General features: G+C 35.1%; 2 protein-coding genes across 2 annotated transcripts in view; one reads left to right on the top strand and one right to left on the bottom strand.

The window, feature by feature from the left end:
• The window catches only part of LOC138701661 (uncharacterized), a 30,031-nt gene extending 21,293 nt beyond the window's left edge, over window positions 1-8,738 (bottom strand). The window contains exon 1 of the mRNA XM_069828794.1: window positions 8,662-8,738. The gene's annotated coding sequence lies outside the window, so the exon portion shown is untranslated. The remainder of the gene's footprint in view (window positions 1-8,661) is intronic.
• Window positions 1-15,107, top strand: part of LOC138701657 (probable glutamate receptor) — a 79,112-nt gene that overhangs the window by 11,347 nt on the left and 52,658 nt on the right. The gene's annotated exons all lie outside the window — the stretch shown is intronic.

The following is a 15,107-nucleotide window of genomic DNA, read 5'->3' as shown; positions in this document are numbered from 1 at the left end:
ATAAAAGAAACTATTTCGATAAAACATTTAGAAAACAATATGTTCTATTTAATATAAACCTGTTCCCAATATGAGTAAAACTCGTTACCAAGAAACGAAGATAATGTGTGTGTGTGCGTGTGTGCGTGTGCGCGTGATATATTTTGCTGTTTGAAAGTGTGAGATTGTGTGTGAGCAAATTGTCCCAAATAATCAGTTTCTTGTACTGTCTATCGAACTAGGCCTATCTCATTGTCCGTCCGTTTGTCTCAGTTGTCCATTACTATCTTTGTCTGTGTGTCTATCTTTGTGTAACTGCCTATCTGTCTCTCGTCTCTGTCTGTCTGTCTTTATATGTGTGTCTATCTGAGTCTGTGTCTGTATATTTGTATCTCTGCGTACATGTCTATCTGTGGCTCTCTGCATACAGCCCGACATACAGTCCTGACAGCTCAGCGACGTGAAAGAGAGGGAGTAATAGGAGTAGTGGGGAGAGTTCCGGAGTAGAGATAAGGGCGAGCGGTCGGTAAATAAATGGAGTACAGATTAACTGTACTGGAAACACAACGCTATACCGCATGCGTGACATCCGATCGCTCTGACTACAGGCAACAGACTAACCTAAACATCCCTTGGCGTAACTTAATGAACTCGCCTGACTCAGGCGCAGATCGCCGGCGACTGTCAGGACTAAATAATCGTACTGTATAGCTCGCGCAAAAAACGATTACCGAAAAGCAATGATGGCGTTGCTGTCTGTTTTGATGTGTGTATGTAGGCACGCCGAGGGGGAGAGATGCCAGCCGATGGAAGTACTGTCTCTTCCAAGAAGATGAACATATGAGGACATCGCTGTGGAAATAAAGAACGTAGCAAGACAAAAAATTCGAAGCTAATTAAACGCGCAACATATGCTTACAAATGAATTAATAATACCGTGCGATACAAGACACGTATTCGCATGCAATGGAACAAACTAAAGTCGTAATGTACTCGTAATTGTCACAACGCAAGACTGATTCTATCGATGTCATTTCTCTTCTGGCTGTACTCTTGAATATCATTCAAGTTATCTCGTGACCTTTCCTGTCGCCTGCTCTTCCTTATCGCAGTGTTTGATTCGCTTCCTTCCGTCGGTAATCCGTACTTGCAAGACCTATACATGTCTATCTGTGTTTGTTTATCTCTGCGTACTTGTCTATCTGTGTCTGTGTGTCTCTGCGTGCGTACATGTCTATCTGTGTCTGTTTATCTCTGCGTACATATCTATCTGTGTCTGTTTATCTCTGCGTATATGTCTATCTGTGTCTGTCTATCTTTGTGTACTTATCTATGTCTCTCTGTCTATCTGTGTCTGTGTCCATGTCCGTCTGTCTATCTGTGCCTGCCTTTGTGTGTTTGACATATATCTGTCTGTGTCTATGTGTATCTGTCTATGTTTGTATTTCTGGTTGTCCATATCTGTATGTGTGTCTATCTGCTTTGTCTTTGTGTCTTTTCTATCTCTGTCTATCTACCCGTGTTTGTCTATCTCTGTGTCTCTGTATTTGCCCATCTTTGTCTATCTGTGTTTTTGTTTCTGTCTCTATGCCTGTCTTTGTTGTTCTGTGTTTTTCTGTCTGTGTCTGTCTTTCTCTGTCTATCCGTGTCTGTCTCTACCTATCTGGTCTGTCGTTCTATCTCTATTTGTGCGTCTCTGTCTGTCTCTATCTTCCTATCTGTCTCTATTTACGTATCTTCCTACCTACCTACTTACCTGTCTACCTATTGCTAACCTATCTGTCCAGTGTTTTGTGCACCAGGACTCTCTATATTTTTTGACATACTCCAGCCGGTCACAAAGTGATGTGTACTTATCTTGATGTCGAACACACACCAAAGAGATTGCGATACGTCACATGGGACAACGAGTAAATATTCGTGTTCTAACACAATTCAACGCTCAGGATTAAGTAATATAGGACACATATTTTGACAAAAAGAGTGACTTGTCATTAAAATACGAACTTCTCCAACGTACCTCGAATATTAAATCAGCTTATGGTAACCTGCAGCCATTACTACAGGTTTCGTGAAACTTTATCTGATAATCTTAATATATGGCATGTCGTATTGTTATTTCTCTGGGAAAGAAACTCCACTTGAACAAATGACTCACTAATTAAACAAATAGCCCAGGTTATGTTGTCCTGAACACGCTTTCAAGCTGCACGATTGTGACCTCCCACTGAATACGAAATGATATAATTCTTACGCAATCTATTCTTTTCCATATTGATCTATCTTCTTGCACATGCTCTGTAGAGTATTGAAACAACAGCACGTGCCAGACGTAATGAATTGGTTTCTTTCGTTACTTGCATTAATATCTGGCCGAACTTTTATGTTTACCACTTTTTAAAATGGCTTATTTATTTCCGAGATCGATAAGTACCGCATATAGAAGGATTAGATACACAGAGAGAATTTTCAGAATTACTTAGATTTACACGAAAATAGTGAGAATACATATCAGTTTCCGCCTCGTTTCTATGTCGTAGAGTTGTAAAATCATCCAAGTTTCACCATCATATTAGGACAAAATTCACCATGAAAGCATCACTATTGTCTCTTAACAATTTGTATAGTACGTCTCCTTCCTCATTGTCTAACAAACTTAAGCCTTGGTTTTTCTGAACTGACGCATGCGACGTGCGAGATGCGAGGCCCACCTCGCACAAATCCGGACTACACGAGAGATAGCGAGTGGTTTCTACTCGTGTAACTGAGAGATGCGAGGTCTGCGCACCTCGCAACTATAGAAACCACTCACTATCTCTCATGTAGTCCTGATTTGTGCACGGCGGACCTCGCATTTCGCTCGTCGCATACATCGGTTCAGAAAAACCAAGACTTAAGAGTATGGAAGTTAGAATAATCCTGCCTAGGAAAGTTCTTCTATGGTCTAACGGTTACCATGATTACTTTTGGATTTGATGCTCAAGAGTTCAAACCCTGTCAAGGGCAAACATTTTAAAGACTGTTATAATATTCTTGGCATGACTTTCTTCAGGAGATAACTGATGGACTAATTCGAGATACGAGGGAGAGTCAAAAAGTAACCTTAATAATTGTTTTATTAATTGAATATGTGCAATAAGACTACAAAAACTTCATCACTTTTAACTTAGTATAACAGGAACACTTGCATTGAACGCAGTGGAGACTATGTTGAAAAGTGATGAAGTGTTTGCAGTCTTATTGTACATATTCAATTAATAAAACAAGTATTAAGGTTATTTTTGACTCTCCCTCGTATACCGGTATTTGTCGGCCATGTCGAAATTTTGAGGCAGTATAAGTGGCACATATCAGTGGCCCTAGTGATCGTCGTGAGCTTGTCCCACCCTCCATCTCAAATCCAAGGCTGGCATGGACTTTTTTATGTCTAGGATATGGAATTATACTCTTTAGTTAAGAATGCCACTGAGTGTACTACAGGGACATCATTTTATTTTTACTTCAATTTTTATTGTACCTGAGTTTTTGAATGTACTTCACGCCCACCCCTTCTACTAATGAAGTTCAACCGTCCTCCACACAGAATCAAGGCCGCATATAGTAAACAGCACTGAGTTAGTGAGTATAGTATGTTCCAGAAATATTTCGCGTTTTCCAGTTACGAAAGAGCTTTCAATATGGAATCATATTTTCGCGCAGGTACTCTCGTCCGTTTGTCTAAGTCGCATCCCGATTTCTCCCACCCGCTTCTGCTCGACCCTGTGTAAAGGCTAGTGACTGGGCTGTCTTAGCTCTTTTCTGAAAATATTAATTTCTGTTAGGAATTGGACGTTTACGTAATATTATACAGCTGTTTAAAATAACTTAAATGAAATGGCCTCGTTAAGTAATTAACTGTCATGTGATTTCCCCTCTTTCTACGATCCTGCGGCATAACCACTTGGACGGACAGTAGATAGCATGTCTGAGTAATATTATCTGTGCGGGTCGGGCAGAAGTGAAGATTGAATTTACAGTACGTAAGGTACTCTTTTATAGAGTAGGTACAGAATTATTTCAACATTAGTAACTAGTACGAAGGACGAAACTGGCAATAGGAATTAGATGCAATAGTCTATAGTACGATAATATGCACAAAAGAACTGAAGCCTGTATCGAAATGAACGGCCACTATTTTAAAAAATGTGTTTAAATATTCATATTATGATTATTTTTTAATTTAACTTCTTTCTCTATATTGTACGCTAATGTGCTATAGACAGTATAATATACACTGCATAATGAATACTTTCGTATGGGTAACTCAGTTCGTGAGTAAAAACACTTATTCTTAATACAGTACTGTATTTTGATTAAACAAAAACCTAATGAAAATGATCGAACTCAAAATCACGATATTTCCTAATTAACGTAAATGGATGAATTATTTTTCTTCCCTCCTATACCTAGTAGAGCGATTTGTTTGTGTTTTACGCCAGTATCATCGAACTACAGTCGTGGAAGGGGATAGCAAACTGTGTATCCGGTTCTCTAAAGGTATAGCCAGGTTAATATTAAAAATGTTAGTAAAAATGAAATGATGTCCCTGTAGAATGGACGTGGTGTCCATTGAGAAGGATTTTAGGCCTAGTTTACAAGACTGCGAAATCTAGAGATCGTATCAAATACGAAGACGTCCCGAGGGGGAAGGGAAGTAAGAGTGAGAGCGCTGACTTCTCCGCCTTGCTTTGAAACTTGTGTAAGTCAATTCAGATATTTCACGACACTCGATGTGCGAGAGTCTGAGTAACTCTGTGATCGGTCAGTTTGCGTGGTCAGGCTACTACATTTATCTTCAAGACCTTGTGATGGAGATTAGATTTACTGCCAACCATACATTCATAAGAATAAAAAAATAAGAGCACGCACGAGAACCAAGACCTAAGTACTAATAGACAGCTGATAACATGTTACATTAGTGTATACAATACTTTTGGATTGGGTTGCGACAAGAATGGGGATGAAATGAAAATACTTTTACGCGACCAGACATCTTTCCGCAACATGTACAAAAAATGGCGGGAATTTCATACTACTTCCCTGGACTTCCCCGTTATATTAATATTTAAATCGATGTTTGAAATATAACCATCTCCATTACAATTTTGACTTTTTCTTCCTCTTTAAAAAAAAAAAAAAAAAAAAAAGCTTGAACCGATATCATCAACATTTTCAGAACGTTATATCCCAGAAGGTATAGGTACGAAATGGACTGTAAAATTTGAAATGATTTAGACGTGACCAACAAAATCTGATGTGTTAGAATACGTCAGATTTATTTAGTAAATAAATTGTATTTTCTAAATAAACATACAAAGATCTTTATTGCAAATAACTGCTGTTTCCGGTAACATACGATTTATAATTATGCACGTGGCTAGAAACGTCTAACAGTATATCAAATTAGTTTTTTTGTGATAACATTGTTATACATTATAAATGAAAACTCTCCTTTCACTATATTTCGGTATTTTAAAGAAATATTTTGTGGGGTGAATACTCCTCCTATTTTCGCAATCGGGATATCCGCATTTAATACGTGTGCAACCATTGCAATGTAACGGACATAAACAAGAATTCCGTAAACTAGAATTCAAAAATTCAAAAGTCTTCCTTAAATTATTTCCGGGACTAACAACTTAAAACCAAGAGCACGCATGTTAATTCTCCATTTCCAAGAGTCTAATTCAGTGTCGGAATGTTGGTAAGAAACGATGTTAGCGCTCTCAATGGTGGCTGCTTAGACTTAAAAGTTATTAACAGGAAAAATATTGATTGAGCCTCTCTCTCCTATTATAGGCCTCTTGCTGACCACATCTCTATTTGTAGATAGCTGGGTAACGTAATGTATTGGAGAACAGTGTTGCTAACTCTGCCGGCTTCCGGTTGATTCTGGCAGATTTCAATTTCTTGAAGCCGGAAAATCATTGTCTGGAAGATTTTTTGCAAAGACTCCATTATTTTAAGCAGTGAAATTATTAATCCACTATGTTAATATATGTAGGCCCTACTAGTATTGCACACTGTTTAAAAGAAACCACATTATAAATCGTCTTTCTCATAAAATATTTCGTTACATAATGATATAATTTCTTACTTGTCTTCACCCAAGCATTTCAATTAATTCAATAGGCATTAAAATATAAGATTTAGGCAAAGAATTGCAAATGCTGCGTGACAATAACTGACTGTTCCTCACTCAAATTTCTTTCTCCTACAGTAATAAACACGGTAGCACAAAATTGTAACAGTAAGATTTGAAAATATGAAAGCAAACAATTGGAAATGTTACGTGACAACTTCTATGAGCACGAGCTTAATATTTAAGATTATAAAGCTGATTGTTGGTATCGTGAAGACATGACACATTTTTGTAACTGTGGATTGTTGATCATTATTCATATTACACCATTAGACCATGATTATTAGCAGATTGAACACCGAAATAAATTACTTTTATTTACCTGTTAGTAAAGTGAGTCATTGTTTCATATATTTTAATTTCATACACATTACATTATAATTAATTAGAAAATTTTAATAAACAAGAAATATTGCTGTAAAATGACAGAAAAGGCATATATTATTGGATTAGTAAGAAACGCCTTAAAAAGGCAAAATAGGCAAAAAAAATTGGCTGATACATGCAATTCATCTCACTTAGCGATATAACGTGTCAGAGGAAGAACAAAATAATGTTTGCATACATCAGTGACACTTGGAATGTTTCAGGAAGTGGTAAAATTATCTCTTGTACCTCACCAACCTAAAACACTGCAGTGACTCTATGTAATATGCGTATATCTCGGTTATTATCTCGCGTCATGTTACGAGGTTTAAAACTAGCAGACCCAATAACCGCGTGCCATGCATTTTCTAGCAGGAAGTAGTACTCCGACAATCATAATTTATAATTCAGACGATAACATATAGATTGCCTGCCATACGGCAATATATTTTTTCCAAAGTAATGCCTGGAAAATCTGAGATATGAAAGTATTTTCCAACCAATTACTTTCTTCAGGACAATAGTTCAAAAGGAACAATAGAACTTATAATAACTGAGAATGAAGCATTAGAATTTGCAATATATCATATTCATTTACCAGGGATGACAATATTCCTATATATTTTCAAAGTTAATTGCGTTTTAAAATGTACAAATAATATAATAATACGTATTGCAAATGTTGAATATGTTTCAGTCTGAGCCTGTGTGTGTGTTTTTATGTTTGTATGTGTGCGCTTGTGTGTGTTGTGTTTTGTTTGTGTGTGTGTTGTTTTGTTTGTGTGTATTTTGTTTTCTTTATGTGTATGTTGTTTTGTTTGTTTGTATGTTGTTTTGTTTGTGTGTATGTTGTTTTGTTTGTGTGTATGTTGTTTTGTTTGTATTAGTGTTGTTTTGTTTGTGTGTGTGCCCTTTTGTTTGTGTGTGTTCTTTTTTGTTGTGTGTTCTTTTTTGTTTGTGTGTTCTTTTTTGTTGTGTGTTCTTTTTGTTGTGTGTTCCTTTTTGTTTGTGTGTTCTTTTTTGTTTGTGTGTTCTTTTTTGTTTGTGTGTTCTTTTTTGTTTGTGTGTTCTTTTTTGTTTGTGTGTTATTTTTTTGTTTGTGTGTATGTTGTTTTGTTTGTGTGTGTGCCCTTTTGTTTGTGTGTGTTCTTTTTTGGTTGTGTTCTTTTTTGTTGTGTGTTCTTTTTTGTTTGTATGTTCTTTTTTGTTTGTGTGTACGTTGTTTTGTTTGTATTAGTGCCCTTTTGTTTGTGTGTGTTCTTTTTGGTTGTGTGTTCTTTTTTGTTTGTGTGTTCTTTTTTGTTTGTGTGTTCCTTTTTGTTTGTGTGTTCTTTTTTTGTTCGTGTGTTCTTTTTTGTTCGTGTGTTCTCTTTTGTTCGTGTGGTCTTTTTTGTTTGTGTGTTCTTTTTTGTTTTTGTGTGTTTGTGTTTTTGTGTGTGTATATTTTTTTTCTCTCTCTCTCTAAAATATACACGCTAGAAAAACATAGGGTGCATTAAAATTGAATAAATGGAAGCGAAATTATTTTAAAAAGTAAAAAATAGAAATAAATACGAGCGAGCAGGCTTAAAATAGTCTCTTCTATAGATAATGTTTGTTTCTGTTATATTCAATATCGGTTTTCAGCTTCTATGGAATCGTTGAAAAAAACACAAAATTAATTAAGTTAATTAATTAATTAATTCATTCATCGATTTATTTATTTAGTTATTTATTTATTTATTTATTTATTCATTTATTTATTTATTTATTTATTTATTTATTTATTTATTTATTTATTTCTCTACATTATATACTGATTAACAATAGATATTAAGCTTTATCAAGAATTGTGTAATTAAAATATTTTGTTAAATATATAATATTAATATATAATACATAAGTATATCAACTAGGTGTTTTCATAAGCTGTAGAAATGGAGCACACTGTTCATCTAGACCTTGAAAAATAACTTATTTATGCACCAAAAAATTTTAAAATGCTCTGATTTGCCAAAGTGACAAAAATTACAAAACATAATCTATATTATACGTTTCTAATATGTGGGAACCTACACAGAACTCATATTAAACGAGTAACGTTTCTGACTACAGAAAATGTCAGTCAAATGCAAGTTCTAGTGTTTCGTACTCACCTGCTGTTCGGTAACAGTCTCCAACAGTCGGCTACTTGAGCTCGAAAGTATCTTCTTGTTGCTACTGAGAGAGTCGTAGGCCCTATGTGCACTGAACCTATTCTTTATGCCTATTTAAATAACTCATGCCTTTGTTTCCTTATCGAGTTTTCTGTTACTATCTCTCAAGTCTTGAATATATTACTAAATACTCTACTTTACATATAGTTTATTTAACTACATGCTATTACAAAGCGCAAACAAGATTTCGTCACATAGTCATTGCAACAATAACAAAAACTTAAAAAATAAAATGTACTAATTTGAAAGCCTGCTATGTTTTATAGCCATATCCATATAATTACCATGAAACAACGTGAAGCGATGACCTGCAGTATCTTGATTGCTCTGTAACTATTACCTACGCCATAGTTCCTGTTTTCTGTTAGTGCTTGCGTTACTCCCACTCACAAGCAGATAAGTATGTATTTTATTCATATTACAAACTGTGAATGTTGTTCAGCCAGCGTCTGTAACTTTCAGCAAAGACCAAACAACCTACCATAATAACTACAAACTTTCGATGTTCTTTTTTACGTCGAATATTCATTTCACGTTCCTATCTATGTAGTTTTTATACTTATTGCGTAATATGAACAGATAAAACAGGCTTAAGAGACTCAATGCTAGAACATTAGTATACAGCTGACTTCTACCCAGTGCAGTTAGTTTAGTTTCTGGTAAAGCAGAACAGCGTATCTTCAGTCTTGATGTGTAGACCTCTATTACGAAGAAATCGTACAAAAAGCTCCGCACTATATTTGTATGGAAATATCCTGCTATTCAATAACTATCTCATTTAACAATCCAGAATTTAGTGAGAAAAGCACCTCTATTTTAATAAGGTAGTTTAATTTATTGCTATTACACAGATACAATGCTTGAAAATAAAATGTAAATTTATTTAGCCTGACGAGTTACTCCCTTCGTTTGAATGGTAAATTATTTAAAAATAGCATGTTAGACTAGAAATGTTTAGCTTAAATGTAGTTCTGTTTATAAGTATGCATAAGGGTGTAATTATTTGTCTCATTTGAACTGTTGTATCAGTGAAGCCAGATGATTCAGTGAAGTTATAGTTTCACAGTGCAGTGAATAGTTCCGACCAGTGATAATTTATAGCGTCAATGAAATGTGTTCTATAGTGTCAGTGAAATGTGTTATAGAGTGTCGGTGAAATGCGTCATAGTGCCACTACAGTGAGTGAGATGAGAGTAAAGTGAAAGACTATTGAAACTTATGTAGGGCCTATACATATGTAGGTTGTATTGTAAAATTATGTTATTTTATGTTTTATTATTAATTGCAATTTTTGTGTTAAATTGTATTGTGTATTCTTATTGTTTTGTGTATATAATTGTTTTGTGTATTGTATTGTAATTTTATTGTGTATTGTTTATATTGTGTATACCACTGCCACCCGGGTGCTTGCCCACTTGCAGTGTAAATAAATACATACATATGCAGTAGAGCAAGTGGACAGCTACAAATACTTGGGGTGTACTATAAGCAGTAACATGAGCTGCTGCCAGGAAGTCAAAAGGAGGATAGCAAAGGCCAAGGAAGCTTTTAATAGGAAAAGGAGCATCTTCTGTGGACCTCTGGAAAAAGAACTAAGGAAAAGACTAGTGAAGTGCTTTGTACGGAGTGTGGCGTTGTATGGGGCAGAAACATGACATTACGACGAAGTCAAGAGAAGCGAACAGAAGCATTTGAAATGTGGATATGGAGAAGAATGGAACATGTGAAGTGGACAGACCGAATAAGAAATGAATCTGTGTTGGAAAGAGTGGGTGAAGAAAGAATGATACTGAAACTGATCAGGAAGAGGAAAAGGAATTGGTTGGGTCACTGGCTGAGAAGAAACTGCCTCCTAAAGAATGCAGTAGAAGGAATGGTGAACGGGAAAAGAGTTCGGGGCAGAAGAAGGTATCAGATTATATGTAGACAACATTAATATATATGCATCATATGAGGACACAAAGAGGAAGGCAGAAAATAGGAAAGATTGGAGAAAGCTGAGTTTTCAGTGAAAGACCTGCCCTTGAGCAGAACAATGAATGAATTAATTAAATAAATAAGATACAATAATAAAATTATATAATAATATTCTAATTTATAAAGCGTAGTTACAAACAAAATAGAATAGGTAAAAATGAATCTTTAAATAAATATCAAATTCAAGGTACAGTAATTTAAGGGAGTCCGATGGTTCATGAGCAGGGAAAGGATTTATATGTAAATACATATTTACTTATAAAGCTAATATAATTTATATTTTGCATTATCTTTATGTTTCACAATGTGTAGGGTTGAAAAATCCTACTTTTATTTTCCATATTTTTCCATATTTTAGAGTTTAGTACATATTTTCGTTAATTTCCATATATTTTCCATATTTCATATAAAACAGTCCATATTATATTAGGTTTAACAATAAAACAAAACAAAATTCCATTAACTTTTAAAAATACATTTCAACAATAGAGATTTAAACACATGTTCAGTAATCCCTTTAACATCAGAGTTATTTGAAAATTAGCAGTCCTATCAACAATGGGAAAGTAAGTTACAAAACTGTATTAATTTAATTTAAAATTTTTAACAGACTTCAGTTGTGCAGCTCAACAGTTAAATGCCAGTCAGAGTACATATAGGTTCAGTTTTGTAAATCATACTATAAAGACGGTAAATATGCCAAAAGTACGTCATTCAGTCAATTTAAAATCAAAACTAACAAGTTACATTTCAGAATTTAAAGAAGATGGTTTATCAACTGACAATAAAATATTATTTTGTAATTTGTGTCAGTGTGCAGTATCATCTACACAAAAGTTCCTGGTGCAACAACACATTACAACTAGTAAACATCAGGCCAACAAACAACTAAATTCCAAGCAGAGACAATTGTTTTTAACACAACCAACAACATCGAATGTAAGATCTGAGTTTAACATCGACCTGTGCCGTTCTCTCATCTCTGCTGATATTCCTCTCTACAAACTAAAGAATAAGGTCTTCAGGGAATTCCTTGAAAAATATACTCAACATACAATCCCGGATGAGTCAACACTTAGGAAGACGTATGCTCCATCCATCTACGATGAGACAATACAGAAGATAAGAGATGAAATTAAAGATAGTTCAATTTGGGTTTCCATTGATGAGACTCCCGACAAAGAAGGTAGACTTGTTGGTAATGTAGTTATCGGTTTGTTAAGTGAACAATATTCTGAACGAATTCTTTTACATTGTGATGTTCTAGAAAAGTGCAATAACAAAACTATAGTTAAACTGTTCAACGAAGCTATGGGTATCCTGTGGCCAAAGGGTATTATGTACGATAATGTGTTATTCTTTATTAGCGATGCTGCCCCTTATATGGTCAAAGCTGGACAAGCATTATCTGTTGTATATCCTAAATTGACTCATTTTACTTGTGTGGCGCATGCATTTCATCGTGTGGCAGAAGTGGTCAGAGACAATTTCCCTAAAGTAGATTTGTTGATTTCATCAGTGAAAAAAGTATTTCTCAAAGCTCCCAGTAGAGTTAACGTGTTGAAAGAAATGTACCCTGAAATTCCATTGCCACCAAAGCCAATTTTAACTAGATGGGGTACATGGCTAGAAGCAGTTGAATATTATGCCGAACATATAGACTCTATTAACAATGTTCTCCTTGCATTGGACTCTGAAGATGCAGTCTCAATTGATACTGCGAAAACAGTTACCTGTGACATAAGTGTGAAGAATGACTTAGCTCACATTCAGCATACATTTTCATGCATCATAAAAACGCTCAAAAGTCTCCAAAATAGGCACCTTTCACTATCTGAAAGTTTTGAAATTATAAATAGTACTGTGGAACAACTGAATCGTGGTAGAGGTAAAGTTGCAGATGCAGTAAGAGCTAAGGTGGACACTGTACTTTCAAAAAACCCTGGATATGAAGAACTACAAAAGGTTGTTGCTGTGATGAGTGGTGAATCAACAGTGAAGATTAACTTGGACTTATCCCCAGCAGACATTGTGAAATTGAATTATGTACCAGTTACTTCTTGTGACGTCGAACGCTCTTTTAGTCAGTATAAATCTATCCTCAGAGACAATAGAAGAAGATTCACTTTTCAGCACTTGAAATAAATGTTTGTAACCTATTGTTATGGTAACAGACAATAAAAATTGTGTTTTGTTGAAACTACATTGGAAGATAAGGTACGTCCATTATATTTTTTGTTTAGTTTGATTAAAATGTACCAATATTTAACGTACATAGTCATTTTTTTATAATTTTAAGTCCATATTTAATTCCATATTTTGGTAAAAATCCATATTTAATTCCATATTTTGGTAAAAATAACTACATATATATTTACATATTTCATATATTTTTAGTCCATATAAATCCGTTCCCTGTTCATGAGTAACAATAGAAGCTTCCGGTCGCCTATGAAATTGATCCATTAATAAATGAAAAGAAGGCCTGTAAATCTCATTCTAACTTAAGGAAAAACTCGATGACGTAGTACATAGACCCTAATTATTATAACAGATTGGTCGATCTAATGTACTTTCAAGACAACTTTTACCAATTTCATTATGCTGCCATCTAGCAACTACAAAAGAAGTCAAGTTATAACCCTGATGAAATTGCATGGAGTAATAGCTTGCAGCAGTACTTTCATCTAGCGGTCGTTACCAAAAAATTCATTTTCGGCAGTGGAGATCTTAGTGGTTGTTATCTTTTATATGTTGCTATTTCATAACAGGGAAAATGGTCAATCTGTGTGTATAGATCGTATGAGTTCTTGCCGAAAGCCGACGCGTTGTTGAATCATCGCTAAGCGGACTGCTACATTTCCACTGGCCATACTAAACAAAACCTGTTTGTAGGCGTAGCCTACAACTGTTATATTAGTTATATATAGTTTCTCATTTATGTGGCATCATAATCATTTCAAGACTAGAAAGGAGTAAGAAAGAGTAAACTCAACTCCAAAAATAGTTTATCAATAGACATACCTGTTAATCCTTTACATATTGGCAATAGAAATGTTCTGGTTTATCTATTAACTGCGAGTTTGAATAATTACAGCGAATTTCTTGCCAAATATAGAATTATATCTTTATATTAGTTCAGGAAGTATGAAGAAATAATTATCGTAATCCAAAATTACATGTATGTTGCGCGAGGTTTCTGAGTGTTTGCGCTGTAAAAACGTAGTCATCCATCATCGGATGAAACGGAAAAGAGAAATCTATCTGTAAGTTCAATTAACAAGAATTTGCTACATCCATGATTTGGTGTAAACATGTAAACCCTCGCACTTCGTTAAAGATCGTGAACGTCTAAAAATAATTTATCGTATGTTGATCATGAACAACCATCCGAGCAAACTAAGAAAATGTGTAATAAAGCATTTGTACTAACATCACTCGAAAATACTTCAAAGGAAATTGTCCGTAGGCCTAAATACCTGGAAAACGCATCTGCTAATATAAGAACGACAGATAGACTACACTAAAAGTTGCATTCATAATTTGACGTAATTTTTACAGAGTTATAATGGATAATTTAAGAATATTTTAAGAGATCAGGCATGACTTTAGGTTTCAGTTTTTCTTTACTCATAATAATGAGTAATATAAAAAAATTGTTAAATTTCCACATATTTCAGAAACAATTATTGTGTGGTGATAGTGGTGGTGGTATCTAATGCTCAGTATATGACAGTGAAGCCATCAGCAGTCGAGCCTTTCAATATTTAGATACAATGTCACTTTCCGAAGAGAGAACAAGGCAGAAATGAAGATGAAAGATCAGTGGAACGGAGAAAAATTCTCTCCGGCACCAGGATTTGAACCCGGGTTTTCAGCTCTACGTGCTGACGCTCTATCCACTAAGCCACACCGGATTCCCATCCCGATGTCAGACAGAATCCTCTCAGTTTAAGTTCTACCTCTTGGGTTCCCTCTAGTGGCCAACCCTCATGCATTGCGTCATAGATGTATGACAGTGGCACAATGTCCACTCATGTGCAGAGGTGCATTCGTTATGAGCGACTAAGTGGCCGGGATCCGACGGAATAAACACAGTTTTAAATCAGTAAGTGATTATTTTTCGCATATCATATATTATTATGATGTACCGAAGTGGATAGAGCGTCAGCACGTAGAGCTGAAAACCCGGGTTCAAGTTCCGATGCCGGAGAGAAATTTTCTCCGTTCCACTCATCTTTCATGATATGATGACACATAATTTCTGCACGGAAATATCATATGTAATTCGGTACATCATAATAATATAGAAACGAAGATGTTTCCCGTCCACGATATCTTCAGAATCACAGAGAGTGCAGGTTGGACAACATGAGATTTTTAACTTGTAGAGATGGTAAGCAAGACAG

This window comes from Periplaneta americana, chromosome 1, assembly GCF_040183065.1.
Source record: "Periplaneta americana isolate PAMFEO1 chromosome 1, P.americana_PAMFEO1_priV1, whole genome shotgun sequence".
Taxonomy (NCBI): domain Eukaryota; kingdom Metazoa; phylum Arthropoda; class Insecta; order Blattodea; family Blattidae; genus Periplaneta; species Periplaneta americana.
This window is presented reverse-complemented; position numbering and strand designations above follow the sequence as displayed.